Source organism: Sorex fumeus, unplaced genomic scaffold, assembly GCF_029834395.1.
Source record: "Sorex fumeus unplaced genomic scaffold, SorFum_2.1 ptg000002l, whole genome shotgun sequence".
Taxonomy (NCBI): Eukaryota; Metazoa; Chordata; class Mammalia; order Eulipotyphla; family Soricidae; genus Sorex; species Sorex fumeus.
The window spans coordinates 39782220-39797313 of NW_026606059.1; positions in this window are offsets into that span (position 1 = coordinate 39782220).

The window sequence follows — 15094 nt, forward strand, 5'->3', positions numbered from 1 at the left end:
CACCCAGTGTTACCCAGACTCCCTCCCCACTTTAAAAAAAATGGTTACAAATTCTGACATATAAATTCACCAGTTTTGACCCTGAAGATAGGATGTATGTTCCATACTCTTAAGTATGAATAGAATGAGGTCTAAGAGAAACTGTGATTTCTGAGTCTATAGCATAATAATCTGCAAAGTTTCATCCTGATGAGCTACAACATTAGAAACTGAGCTGTCTGAGACCATCATCTGGAAATTTATAGGCTTATGCTCCGGTCTCAGTTGACCCCAGACTTCAAGCTATTCAAGCCAAAAAAAACAAAGTTTCTGACTAGATCTTTTTTGATTCACTATGATAAACATATCCACCAATTGATAATCACCAACGTACACCATTAAAGAAGCAACAGTACAATTAACCCTGAACCCTACATTTATTCCTGATTTACAATTTGACTTATTTTGAAAATATTTTTGTTCTGGTAATCTTTGCAAATGATTCATAACAAAGCAACGAGTAACTAAAACAAAGGGCAATAATGTCATTATGACTAAAACCAAAGCATTTGAGAGATGTAAGCAGATATTAATGATTGTGGCAAAATAAGAGCTTAACCAGGTCATAGCTGTAAGTTTTTTGAGATCTTATTTAATATTATATCACCAGCACCTAGCGTTGTGTACTGCCAAATATTATTGTTTAATCATTTCTTTTTATTTCCTATTAATATATAACTATACATAAGTTTCACAAATCTCAAGAGAAAAGTTTAATTAAATTTTAAATATAGGTGGGTCTATCTGACCATGACACAGCTCAAGATTTATAATATTTCTATTTGGTGGGGTATAAAAAACTAAGACTGGGGAGGGGGACTGTAATGATGTTATTTTTAACACATCCTTGCTAATATTATATTATGTCAATTTAACTACTTTAGAGTCTACTTTCACTCTCAAAAATGGCCCCATTTAAATTGTAGGATTTATGTTAAACAGAATTTTCCCCAGTCCAGACATCGTACAGTAGTAAAACCCAGGTGGAGTGAGAAATATGCCCTTTTATAACAAAAAAAAAAAGAAAGTGGAGGTAGTTTGGATATATATTCTCAGGAAAATAAAGGTTAGGAAGATTATGTGTGGGAATTGAAAATTAACTCTTTTTCTATGACTCCTCTAGGGAATATTTTCCATTCTCAGGAGTGTATGGGTTTTACTTGGAAGATAGTTGACTCAATTCATTTAGAGCAGAATTCCCTGGAGCTCAGACACGATCACGACCATCCTGTTATTCGTCGATTGCCTCAAGCAGGTCCCAGTAACGTCTCCTTTGTCCCAGCCCTGAGATTTTTTTTAAAGGTGCCATATTCAAGGTTCTTTCAGGGTTAGGAGAATGAGACCCATCATTGTTACTGGTATTTGGCATATTGGGTACGCCACAGGGAGTTTGCCAGACTCTGCTGTGTGGGCAGGTTACATTCGGTAGCCTGCCAGTTTGTCCAAAGTAGGAATGAGATAATAAGATGCCGCATTTGCAGCCGTGTGCTTCCGGGAGCTGGTTTTTATAGTCTCTGAGTCTTGGCCGTTGATGGGATTACACGGTGCCAGGGGGCCAGTTGGTGGGTGTGACCCCTGCCTACTAGAATTTGGAGGATCTAGGTGGAGGATGCTCAGCCCAGATCCGAGCAGGCTTGGAGATCTCAGTCCCGGGACCCGCATGCCTTTGTTCCTCTGCTGGTACCTTCATGCTCAGACAATTGAGTCATAATTTACTTTTTTTTAATATAATTTATTTATTTATTGAATCACTGTGGGAAAAGTTACAAAGCTTTCAAGTTTAGGTCTCAGTCATGCAAATATCAAGCCCATTTCCCTTTAACAATACTTATTTTTTACCATGAAGAACCCCAATAAAACCCAACCCCCCACCCCTCCCAATGCCTGTGAGGCAGATGAATTCTAGTTAACACTCTATCTACTTTGACTAGATTCATTGTTTCGATAAAAGATGCACCATTATTATTTAGAGTTCACCAACCCCCAAATCAGACATGCTGAAAAAGCGTTGTGAAATGATTTGCTTTCTACAGCTGGGTTCAAGAATTAAATGTTGTCACGTGGCCACAATAGCGGCCACGCAGTTTTGGATTTCTGCTGTTTTACTTATTAACCCTGGAAGTATTTCTACTGAAAGTCAGATAATTAAGAGATTGGTTTCTGTGCTCTGGAGTTGTGGCCGTGCCAGAGAGCAGCTTGTGGGGGGCAACTGGTGACCTCGGTAGGGCGTGAAGGATGGGCCGGAACGCCCCCCCTTCCCATGAGGCTTTAGTCACCCCCACACCCCTGGCTCATATCTGCTCTCTACAAGGCTCCCATGCAGCCAACATCTTTCTTTCCAGAGGGGGGAGGGCGGAGGGGAGCAACACCCCTTCCCCTCCAGGTAGGCATGATGGCGTGGATTAACCGCATAGTCCGTTCACTTTTCTGCTCCAAGCTGCTGGTTTCTGCATTAAGTCCTTGTGCTTCTGGGGCCGTGGCCGTGCCGGAGAGCCGCTCATGGGGGGCAACTGGTGACCTCGGTAGGGCGTGAAGGACGGGCCGGAACGCCCCCCTTCCCATGAGGTTTTAGTCACCCCCACACCCCCGGCTCATACCTGCTCTCCACAAGGCTCCCATGCGGCCGCCATTTTTCTTTCCCATAATTTACTTTTGAGTGTTTGTTGTCAGGGATCAAACTCAGGACTTCAGTCACGCAAGGCATTAACTCACTCTGTCACTGAGCCACATCACTGCCTCCTACTTAAAACACAAGCAAAAAAATAATGGCTGTTTATAAACTTAACAAATTTTGAGAGATGTTTTTGTTCATTTGCTCTACTTTTCAGAAGGCCATTTTTCACTTATTAAACAAATGTTTCTTGAACATGGATCAGGAGATCCCTAGAAACACTTGGGAAACAACAAACTTGTTCCCCTATGATAGGAGTTTATCATCGATGGAAAAGACAGGCACAGTATGAGATTCCTATCAAAGGAACCCTAAAAATAGAACCTATAGTACATCTCAAATGACATTTTCATTGCTTTCCTTTACATTTTAAAGGAAAAAATACTTAATAGTCAAGCATATATAAATATACATTTAAATGTGTCTTGCTAATTAGAGCCTTCAACACTATGACAGTGTAAATGGCCAACATGGCCCTAGATCCTGAGATGCTACTAACTCGAGTCCTGTTTGCAGTTCTATTCAAATCCCTAATTGTGTTTTGCTCATTGATGAACTTGATAGATACATACAAATTTTACACATCTTACTGTTAAAGCTAGGAAGAGTAATATTTCACGTATTACCACTTAAAACCAGAGCCATACTTTTTTATTTAAATTTACACATTATGGTTCTTCACAGAGCTATAAACAGAAGTCTGCTTCATTAAATTGGTAATGGCTCTTTCCTGCTGAGATCATTTATTTCTATTCAGCTGTAAGCCATAGTTCATTCCTACTCATAAGCAAAATAAACTCAGATGACTTGTTAACTGATATTGTCCAAAGGATTGGTCCCAAAATAACTGTCCTCTTTAGCCTGTTGGGCTCTAAAAGTAACCAATATTGCAATAAGAGTGCTTCTAAGAGGCTTCTGAAATCTAGCATATGCCTGCACATACACATTTATAAAATCTGAATGACTTGGGAGTAGGCAGTGGCCTTTTGATGTTGCAAATTTGCCATCCAGATGATCAATATATTAAGCTTTGTCAATCGAAGTGAGGTCGCTTTATCATTTAAACTGTCTAGCTACTTAACAGGGACTCAAAGAAAGAGAATAGAATAGATGCTTTCCTAATACCCAATGTCAAATACTGATTAAAAAATGCAAGAAGGAACTACAACTTGGTAAGAGTATTGTGGAAAAAAAATCCATAGATAATAGATGCTCCATAGATCCAGAACTACACTGTGAACTTCCTTCATTCTACTAAATGTTAGAAAACTAAGAAAAGTTTACTCTCCCTGGAACTTTTTCTCCAGTCATTGAGTAGTAGCTACTGTGAACAAGCTTGCAGTGGAGTTCTACCCTCAGTTCCCAAGGGTGCTGTGCTCTATCAGGACTGTCCATCACAGGCAGAGGCAGGAGGAGGAGCAAGGGAGAGGGCATGTGCTTGCCATCCCTGTGCTCCTAGATGCTTCTGGCAGTGAGATTTGAGTTGGGCACATTTCAATGTTAAGCCAGTAAGAACTGTCTTCCTGTGAATGAACTTACATTAACAGAATGTGTGATGCCCATTCTATTTTTAAAAAAACCATTTTTATTGAGATGCCAGTACTTAGAATACTGTAAATTATACTTTTCATAGTTATGTTGGCTGGAGTAATAGCACAGAGGGTAGGGTTTTTGCCTTGCATGCATCCAACCCAGGTTCGATTCCTCCATCCCTCTATGAGAGCCCAGCAAGCTACCGAGAGTATTCAGCCCACACCACAGAGCTTGGTAAGTTCCCCAAGGCGTATTTGCTATGCCAAAAACAGTAACAAGTCTCACAATGGAGACATTACTGGTACCCGCTCGAGCATATCCATGAACAATGAGAGAACAGTGCTACAGACAGTGATATAGTTATGTCATTCCAACACCACGCCCATCACCACAGCACCTGCTTCCCTTCATCAGTGTCCCGAGGACCCCTCCCACACTTCCATCCCTCTACTTGTGGTCAGTTCTATAGACAAAATCTTCAGTTCTGATTACTTTGACCCTGTTTTGTTCTCTCGTTATATTTCTTTGTTATTTTATTTTGAAACCAATCTCACTTGCTCACTTTTTTTTTATCGTGAACGCAGTACATGTACATATATACATGAACAGATCTAATCTGGAGTTCTACATAACTTTTAAATCAATGATAAATTGACAAATTAATTCTTTTCAAAAACACTATCATTTTTACAAGTATATTAACTTTTGTTTTTTTGCTTTTTTTTTGTTTGACACCTAGCAATGTTCAGGAGTTACTCCTGGCTCTGCACTCAGGAATTACTCCTGGCGGTGCTCAGGGGGCCAAATGAGATGCTGAGAATCAAACCTGTGTTGACCATGTGCAAGGCAAATGCCCTACCCACTGTGCTATCACTCCTGCCCCACAAGTATATCAATTTAAAAAATTAATAATTCTAGACAATTTTTTGCAAAAACATTTTAAAATTTACATGAAAAAGATGTAAAATTTTTAAATATAAGTGTAAAATTTGGTATATGTGAAGAAAGTTGAAAAATATAAGAGGAAAACAGAGATCAAAGGGAAACAAAAAGAAAAACACACGGGGAGAATCTAAATAGAACCTCAGAAGTTAAAACATGTTTTATCATAAGAAATAAAATACTGGCTTTATGTTTGGAAATATATAGACTACCTCCACTACCTCCACTACCCAGCCGCTGCCATACTCCAGGGTGCTTCCCGAACCCACGCAGCCACTCCGGCCAAGACTCACACACGACTGAAGCCCCACAGAACAAGATAAGCAGAACTCTGAGACCTTGGACTCCAGGCTCAACAGACCCAGGGACAGAGATTCTCTGCTTGCTCGCACCAACCACAGGTGACGAAGGGATTAAAATCAGGAGCCCCACCCTACCCTGCCCTGTCTGCTTCCACCAACCACCAGAGACCCAGGGATTGGATTGCGCACAGAAGACCCACCCTACCCCTACCGGGACCAGATAAATATCTCACTGGCAGACCTCCACTACCTCCACTACCTCCACTACCCAGCCACCTCCACACTCCAGGAAGCTTTCTGAACCCATGCGGCCACGAAGCGGACACTTTATAAGACACTAAATACCCATCTTCCAAAATTGCCGTACCATATTTGATAGGGTTCAAATATGGTAACACCTACAAGGGCGATTAGAGTTTGCCCCAAAAGCCTCTATCCCTCTCGGAAAGACTGGCAAGCTACCGAGAGTATTCCACCCCCACGGCAGAACCTCGCAAGCTATCCATTGTGTATTCAATATGCCAAAACCAGTAATTACAATAGGTCTCATTCCCCTGACCCTGAAGGCATCACCAATATGGCAGCATTGAGAAGGATGAGAAAGGAGAGGCCAATAAAATCTCAAGGCCAAACTAGGCTGCCACAACGAAGGAAGACAAAAATAATCGTCTGTACTTTCAATGCACGTATGCTAGCTTCAGATGCATCCATCGAGGACCTGATGTTACAAGCGCGAAAGACCAAGTATGATATCATTAGTCTGACTGAGACAAGAAGGCACCAATCTCATCATGCCGTTTTGGACACTGGAGAAGAATTGTTCCTCAGAACATGCGATAAAAGAGATGTCGGAGGCGTTGGTGTCATTGTCAACACAAACTTGACCATGAGCATTAATTCATTCGAATGCCTAACAACCCGAATCGGACGTTCACATTTGAATAGATGTGGCTCACTGCCAGCAGTTTCTATCTTCATTGTCTATGCACCAACATCCAATTATGAGGAAGGAGAAATTGAGAAGTTCTACATGAAGCTGGAGAAGTTATATAAAGAAGACACACCTTCTACAAGATCATTGTGGGTGATTTTAATGCCAAGATAGGACCGAGAAGATCAGCTTAAGAACTTCACATTGGGACCCATGGCCTAGAATGGAACGAACAGGGTGAGAGACTGTCTGAGTTCATCATGTCGACCAAGACCATCCATGGTAACACAGTTCCAGAAGGCCGAATCTAAACGTTGGACATGGGAGTCTTCCGGTGGATGATTCCACAATGAAATAGACCACATCATATTCAATCAATGGTTTTGCCTGACCGAAGTTGCTGTTGTCCCAAAATTCCAAATGGGATCGGACCACCGTCTGCTTCGTGCAAAATTCTACTTCACAGAGTGGGGAGAAAGGGCTGCAAAGTTCAAAAAGAGAACTCCCAGAACGACCACCAACTGGGAGCTCTTTGGCACTATTGCAGCAACATGGCAAGATGCCATTGTTGACAACATTGACTAGGAATACGATCGACTGGTTCAGCACCTCCATGATTGTGCGAGGAACGCCACGAGAGAGATAGCCACAAAAAACCGACTGTCTTCGAAAACTCTTGAGCTTATTCGCCAATGTGGTTTGGCGCATGCCTCAGGCAACCACAAGCAAACGTCCGAGCTCACAAAGCAGTGCAGAGATGCAATCAAGGAAGACCTCAAAGAGAGAAGAGCAGAAGTGCTGGTAGATGTGGCAGAAGCCGGGAAAAGTATTCGTAATGCCCGCCTGTCCTTCGCCAACTACAAGACCAAGATGACTGCCCTCCGACATCCAGATGGATCTATTACATCCTCCAGAACGGGAATGGAGAAGATTATCCATGACTTCTACTCAAATCTCTTCAATAGCCATGTCCACTTGCCGACATACCAAATTCCACAGGATGGATATGTCGTTCCCAATGTTCTCCCTTCTGAAATCCAACACGCCATTTTGTCAGTAAAGAAACGAACAGCACCTGGCCCAGACAAGGTCAGACCTGAACACCTGAAGAACCTGCCGTCAGTACTCATCAATACGCTGGCTCAGCTCTTCACATGCTACCTGTCTGAATGCAAGGTTCTGTCCCAATGGAAAACCAGCAGGACTGTACTACTGTACAAGAAGGGAGACATTCATGACATTGGCAATTATCGCCCGATCTGCCTATTGTCTGTCATCTACAAGTTGTTCACTCGAGTCATCCTGAATAGGATTGGCAGAACACTAGTTGAAGGACAACCATGCGAGTAAGCCGGGTTCCGCAAAGGATTCAGCACCATCAACCATATCCACACGATAACCAAGCTCATTGAGGTTTCTTGGGGGTTCAAGATGCCGCTCTGTCTATCATTCATTGATTTAAAGAAGGCGTTTGATTCTGTTGAGACGGAAGTGAATCAGGGCATTCAAACTCAATACATCAAGATCCTCTGTGAGCTGTATTATGGATTCACTACCAGGATCTCACCATTCTACAAAGAAGTAATCATTGATGTCAAGAGAGAGGTTCGGCAGGGTGATACCATTTCACCGAAACTCTTCAGTGCCACCCTCGAGAATGTCATGTGACGACTAGAATGGGAAGGAATAGGAGTGAAGATAGGTGGTCGGCAACTACACCACCTCCGCTTTGCTGATGACATTGTTTTAATAACACCAAACATTAGCCAAGTGGCACAAATGCTGGCCGACTTCGACTGTAAGTGTGGAAAGGCCAGACTACAGCTGAATCTTACGAAGACAATGTTTATGAGAAACAGCCTCGTTCCTGACATTCCATTTGTTCTCAACAGAACCACCATCTCCGAATGCAACAGTTATATGTACCTAGGTCGAGAATTCAACATGACAAATGACCTGGCACCCAAGCTGCGCAGGAGGAAGAGAGCGGCTTGGAACGCCTTCAAGAGCGTTGAAGAAATAGCTAAGAGGATGAAGAAGCTCCAGCTCCGGGCACATCTCTTTGATTCCACTGTTCTTCCTGCATTAACATATGCCTCAGAGACCTGGGCCCTATGCAAACAGCATGAGAACACTATTCGGGTCTCCCAAAGAGGAATTGAAAGAGCTATGCTTGGAATATCACGTTTCACTTAAATGAGAGAAAGAATCCGGAGTTCCGACCTCCATCAATGATCAAGAATCAGGGATGCTGTCTCGTTTGCTAAGGTGTCAAAAATCAGATGGGCTGGTCACTTAATGAGATTTGAAAACGACCGCTGGACTAGAGCTGTTACTGACTAGACTGCATGGGATGTCAAAAGACCACGTGGCCGCCCACCTACCAGATGGTCAGACTTCTTCATCAAGATCATGAACAATCGGTTTGAGAGTGATATAGACGTGCTGAAGTATCTACATTAGTATAAGTAAAATATTGTAATAAAAATGTCTGTGTGTGTTTAAAAAAAGCACTTGATAAGTTATATAACATTTGATATAAGTAAAATGTTAATTCATTATTGTGAATGTACATACTTCCTTAGCAGGATAGGTGTAAACAAACCTTTGTTAATCTAGTAGAGGGCAAACATAAGTGCCATGAGTGAATTCCATAATCATTGCCAAGTACTGAGATGTTTGTCTTGATTTTTAAAGAAGCTTCTTTAATGTTGCTTGCAAGACTGAACCTGTTGAAATAGTGGAGGCTGGGTACAAAGGCTGGAGATTAACCTCCCCTGGTTAGTTGTTGTGGCAAGCAGAGGATCAGTAACTGTGAATATGGGTCCATTGAAATAAAGCCCCATTGTTTTCTCTTTAAGGATATTTTTCAAATAATCTTCCTCTACTCTAACTGGTCTGGATGGTTTATTTCTCTAGTGAGTCTGCGAAATATATTTATAGTGCAGAAAAAATTTTTTGAAGTTCAAAAAAATAACATAAGTTTATCAGTTAAAAAAATATACAATTCTTTTGTTCATTTCTTCTCCCCATTTTTTGAAGAGGTTGGAGGTTTTTTTTCTTGTACACTTCTACTTGTATCTTTTATATCCTGGATATTGACCCCTTATCAGATGGGAATTGGGTAAATATTCTTTTCCATTCTGTGGGCTCACTCTTTGGTCACTGTTTCTTTTGAGGTGCAGAAGCTTCTTAGTTTAAAGTAGTTCCATGTGTTTATGTTTGTTTCTACTTGCTTGGTCAGTGATGTTTCATCCTTAAAGATGCTTTAAGCTTCAATGTCATGAAGGGTTCTGCCTACATTTTCCTCCATGAACCTTATGGATTCAGGTCCGATATAGAGGTCTTTAATCCACTTTGACCTGACTTTTGTGCCTGGCATTAGACAGAGGTCAGAGTTCATTTTATTTTGCATGCAGCTGTCCAGTTTTCCCAGTACCACTTGGTGAAGAGGTTGTTGAAGAGGTCCTTGTTCCACTTCACATTTCCTGCTCCTTTATCAAAGATTAAGTGAACATATACTTGAGAGTCTGTGACAGAATATTCAACTCTGTTCCATTGATCTGTGGGTCTGTTTTTAGCCCAATATCAGGCTGTTTTAATTACTACTGTTTTGTAGTACAGTTTGAAGTTGGGGAAGGTAATGCCACACATCTTCCATTTCCCAAAGATTGCTTTAGCTATTCTTGGGGGTTTGTTGTTCCATATGAATTTCAGGAGTGTTTTGTCTCTTTTTTTTAAATACAAATGGCCAAAAGGCACATGAAAAAAATGCTCTACATCCCTAACTATCAGAGAGATGCAAATCAAAACAATAATGATATATCATCTCACACCACAAAGACTGGCACAAATTTAAAAGAACAAGAATAACCAGTGCTGGTGCAGATGTGGGGAGAAAGGGACTCTTCAGTTGTTGGTGGGAATGCCAACTGGTCTAGACTTTTTGGAAAACAATATGAACATTCCTTCAAAAACTAGAAATTGAGCTTCCAATATCACTTCTGGGAACAGATCCCGAGGGTGCAAAAAAGCACAATAGCAATGACACCCATATGTTCATTGCAGCACTGTTCACAATAGACAGAATCTGGAAACAATCAGAGTGCCTGAAAACAGACAACTGGTTAAAAAATTTTGGTACATCTATAAAATGAAATATTATGAAACTGTTAGAAAAGATGAAGTCATGAAATTTGCTTATAAGTGGATGGATATGGAGAGTATCATGTTAAGTGAAATGAGTCAGAAAGAGAGGGACAGACATAGAATGACTGCACTCATTTTTGAAATATAAAATAATGTAATATGAAACTGACATCCAAGGACAGTAGAGACAAGGATCAGGAATATTGCTCCATGGCTGGAAGCTACCTCATGAGTTGGGGGAAAAGGCAGCTGGAATAGTGAAGGGATCACTAAGTCAATGATGTTTGGAGGGATCGTTCGGGATGGGAGATGTGTGCTGAAAGCAGATAAAGGACCAAACTTGATAGCCTCTCAGTATCAATATTGCAGACCATAATGCCCCAAAGTAGAGAGAGAGTATGAGGGAAATTATCAGCCATAGGGGCAGGGGAAGGGTTGAAAATGGGGGGTATACTGGGGACATTGGTGGTGGAGATTATGCACTGATAGAGGGATGGGTGTTTGATCATTGTATGACTGAAACTCAAACATGAAAACTTTGTAACTGGATCTCATGGGTATTCAATAAATTTTTTTAAGAAAAGTGAGTAATGGACCAAACATGATAGTCTCTCAGTATCTGTTTTTCAAACCATAATGCCCAAAATAGAGAGATAGTACGAGGTAAATTGTCTGCCATGGAGGCAGGGGGAAGGTTGGGATGATGGTGGATACTGGGGACATTGGTAGTGAAAGATGTGCACTAGTGGAGTGATGCGTGTTCGATCATTGTAGACCAAAACTCAATCATGAAAGCTTCGTAACTACCTCATGGTGATTCAATACAAAACTTAAAAAATACAATTCTATGATTCAAAATAATTAACCACTGATTTATACATAGACCTCTACCAATGAAATTGATGGTGAACTAGATGATTATATTTTTATGTCACAAGCAGAGTCTCTAATTCTGAAACCAATCACCTCTTCTCCCCTTGTTTGTTTGTTTGTTTGTTTGTTTGTTTTTTTCATGTACTCAATGTAACGTCAGGAAAGTTGCTTAAGTCCTTAATGTTATCTCTTTCCTGGGGCTAGAACAATAGTACAGGAGGTAGGGCACTTGGCTTGCACACAAGTGATGGGGTTCAATCTGATACCACATATAATACCCTGAGACCCTTTTTCCACCAGAAGTGATCCCTGAGCACAGCCAAGTAGGAGTCAAAATAAAAAAATAAATAAATTTATCTTTCCTTACTGTAAAATAGAATTATGATTATTCCATTTCAAGTTGTTTTGAGTAAAAACAGAATAATCTTTAAAAAGTATGTAGCATATTAATATATTCAGTGAAAATTGAGTATCATAACCACTATTTGGAGTTACCTGAGATTTATTTCAAATTTCTATATCTCCTTTTCTTTCCACAACCACTAACCATTAGTTTCTGCCTTTTTGAAAGTTTTAAATATATTTACAATCAAAAATGTAAAGGAAGAATCTATAATAGAGAATTAGAGAAAAAATGATATAGAAATTAATTTTAATTTCTTAAATTTTCTCTTTAATAAAAAATGAATTAAAAAACATTAGCAGATAATGTAATGCTTTTAGAGATTATTCAGATTTATGTACACTCTTATAGAAATTCTAAAATTACAGAAGAGATATTCATAGAGGCAGTTTCAGAAGGATCAAAAATATAACTATAGTTACTTAAAAAGAAACAGCTATTGTTTAAAAAAGTTATTTAAAAGGTATTAAGGTACTGGAAGCTCTTTTTCCTTTCTACACATTTTTTCTGTCTCTGTAACCGTGAACTGCTCTGAAGATGTATTAACCCATTTAATGTCTTAGGCAATTTATATCCATCTTTTTTCTTTCAGGCCCATTGATCAACTGTCTACATTTGTAATATGGGGAGTTCTTCTGAGGTTTCACACAAATACTAATGTTTTATCATACTTCCATTATAAAAAAACACATAATTTATTTGAATTACAATGTAGCAACTTTATAGAACGGAAGTTTCTATTCATATCTTGGTATAATTTTCATTATTATCATGCTTCTTATGTGTGTTTCTTGAGAAAAGTCCTTAATTGGCCAATTCAAGGTTTTATTTTTCATTATTCTTCAAATTACTGGAATTTATCATTTCACTAAGCGGCTTAAAATTTAGGTCTCTTCCATCGTGCCCAGAAGGAGAGAGAGAAGGAGAGAGAGAGAAGGAGAGAGAGAGAAGGAGAGAGAGAAAAGGAAAATGCCTGAGATAGAGCCAAAGAGGCAGGCTGGGGGGGAGGATGGCAGATAGAAAACTGGGGGTCACTGGTGGTGGGAAATGGACATTGGTGGAGGGATGGGTGTTGGATTACTGTATGACTATAGCCCGATCCTGAACAACTTTGTAACTGTGTTGTATCTCACAGTGACTCAGTTAAAAGTAATTTTAAAAACATTTAATTTTTTAAAAAATATTTATGTTTCTTTTATTAAGAAATTAAAAATATTGTTCAATTATAAGTCTATCAAGATGCTTTAAACTTGCAATTCAAAGTATCTAATTTTTAGAGGGTTTTTTTGGGGGGGATGTGGGGGAGGGTGGGTCAGACCCAGCTGTGTTCAGGCCTTGCTTTGGCTCTACCTCAGGGATAACTTGGGAGGCACTGGGGAGACCATAAGTGGTGCTGGGGGGATCATTTGTGATGAGGAAATATGCTGGGGATCAAACCTAGATTGACAGTGTACAAACAAGTGTCATACCTGCTGGCACACACTGAAAGTATCTTGACCTGGGTTATGAATTCAATTTTCCAGAATCAGATGTGGGATGGAGTTTGACTCCGCCATCTGAGAAATCCACATCCGTGACCGGAAGGAAGCAAGGCACATTTGGGCAGAGAAAGAAGTGGCTCAGCACTCAGCAAAGCATGCATGATAAAGGCTCAGTTGCCCATGGGGAAAAGTCCGGAAGGAGGGTGGCTCATCAAAATGTCTCACCTAAGGCAGGAACCAAGCTCTTCTCTCCCACACAGTCCTTGGCAAGGACTTCACCTAAAAGAAGGATCCCTCAGCAAGGCAGTCACAGGACAGGGGAGGAGTTGGTCCTTCTCCTTGCTCTGGTGCTGATAGGATTCTGAGAATATGCCCACACCTGGCCACCGTCTACTTAAGCTCCCACACAGCCATGATCCAGAGACACACAAACAAATTTCGACCTGAGCAACTTGCTGCAGAGATGGTTCTGGACTTTGCAATGGGCCATTTTCACCAGGTAAATCCAGTTGGGGCAGGCATTGTCCCTCTGCCTGCCCTCTAGGATTCCTGGCGACCACCATCTTCTAGAACTTAGCAAATAGCTCCAGGTGAGTTGCAGTGGCAGGAAACTCCAGGCCTCACAGGATATGGGAGAAGTTGGTCCTTCTCCTTTCTCCCACCATGATGGGACTCTGAGAATACGCCCACACCCGGCCACTGTCTACTTTAGTTCCCACACAGCCTCAGCAAGGTGGTTCCCTGCAGCTGATGTGGGTCTCCCAATGGCTACATCTAGGATGCCTGCTGAACACCTTTCCTGCTGCTGGGGAGGCGTCTTTCATATAAGAGAAAGCTGGGGTGCTGCTTTTGTCCACCATCATCTGCCTGCTGACATGCTTCAAAACCAGTGGCCTCCAAGATGAGACAGGTTAAAAGGATTAACTGGAAGCAAGATTAGAAGATTAAGGACTCACATTTTTTTTATTTAATCCATTGAAAAGTTATAGAAAATGCATATAACATGAAATTCACTGTCTTAAGTACTATTAAATGCAGTTTAATCTTATAAGTTATCTTCACATTGGCATGTAATCATGAAAACCAAGTTTTCCTCTTACTAAACTGAAACTCTCTATTTGAAAATAAACAAACAAAAAGAGCAAACTTTCCCTTCTCCCCTCCCACCAACTTCTAGAAGCCAACAATTTAGTTTCTTTTTCTTTAAACTCAGGACTAGAGCAATAGCACAGCAGTAGGGCATTTGCCTTGCACGTGGCCAGCCCTGCCGAGATGGGTTCAATTCCTCTGCCCCTCTCGGAGAGCCCGGCAAGCTACCGAGAGTATCTCGCCCACATGGCAAAGCCTGGCAAGCTCCCCGTGAAATATTCAATATGCCAAACACAGTAACAACAAATTTCACAATGGGCCCACTCGAGCAAATAGATGAACAACAGGAGGACGGTGCTACAGTGCTTCTTTAAACTTGCAATTCTAGATATGTCATCTAAGTGGAATATCTATTGTCTACAGTTACAACCCACATAAAAGATCATTCTGTATCTGTTCCTGTATTTCTGACTGATTTTATTTTAAGGGGGAGTACTTTAGGATTCCAAAAACACTGTAGCACTGTCTGTAGCACTGCCCTCCCACTGTTCATCAATTTGCTTGAGCGGGCACCACTAACATCTCCATTGTGAGACTTGTTACTGTTTTTGGCATATCAAATACATCACAGGGAGCTTGCCAGGCTCTGCTGTGAGGGCGGGATAGTCTTGGTAGCTTGCT